Source organism: Tachysurus fulvidraco, chromosome 24 (assembly GCF_022655615.1).
Source record: "Tachysurus fulvidraco isolate hzauxx_2018 chromosome 24, HZAU_PFXX_2.0, whole genome shotgun sequence".
In the NCBI taxonomy this organism is placed as follows: Eukaryota; Metazoa; Chordata; class Actinopteri; order Siluriformes; family Bagridae; genus Tachysurus; species Tachysurus fulvidraco.
Window position 1 is genome coordinate 1,663,319 of NC_062541.1, and position 1,102 is coordinate 1,664,420.

Here is a 1,102-nt window from a genome sequence, read left to right on the forward strand (position 1 = left end):
GGTGGATGTTCGCGTCACTTAACAAACCTGTAAACGTCCCTGAGAAGAAAACATCGTTGTGTATTAATCAGTTTTATATCATATGTAATGTCATTATTATAACAGAACAATGTCATGTATATTAACTGTGTCTGTAATTCATCCTACTGACTGTTTACTGTTCAGTGTACAGAGTAAATGTGTTCAAAACCACTGACATCTGAACATTTAGACATATAAAAACTTTATAACAGTCTTCCTGATAGTGTTCGGGGCTCAGACACACTTTCCCAGTTTAAATGTAGATTAAAAACTCATCTCTTTAGTCAGGCGTACACATAATACATCCCATAATACTGTGCACTATTACATCAGACCAAATGCACATGATCATCTAGTGCTTGTTAATATTATAAACAGCAGCTACATTAATTCCTCTCCACTGCGTCTCTCTTTCTACCATCCCGAGGCATCCAGACACTGTAGCAGCTCTGATCGTCTTCTGTGTGATGAAGATTTTGGACCTCCACTGAGACGAGGACGACTCTGTGAGGATACTGAGACATCTACAGATCTACCAGCTCCAGTTAGACTCTGTTACACTAAAGAGGAGATACCAACTCCATGTGGTGTTTGAGGACAACAACCTCGTCATCAATACAACATTTATCAGACTGTATATATATAATCACAACCCCAGTGTCACCCAGATGAGGATGAGGTTATATAATCACACCCCCAGTGTCGCCCAGATGAGGATGAGGTTATATAATCACACCCCCAGTGTCACCCAGATGAGGATGAGGTTATATAATCACACCCCCAGTGTCACCCAGATGAGGATGAGGTTATATAATCACACCCCCAGTGTCACCCAGATGAGGATGAGGTTATATAATCACACCCCCAGTGTCACCCCAGATGAGGATGAGGTTATATAATCACACCCCCAGTGTCACCCAGATGAGGATGAGGTTCCCCTTTGAGTCTGGTTCCTCTCAAGGTTCCTTCCTTTACCATCTAAGGGAGTTTTTCCTCCCCACAGTCACCTGAGTCACCTCAGACTTGTTCATTGGGGATAAATACATACACATTTATATATAACTAATATTAATCTGGGACT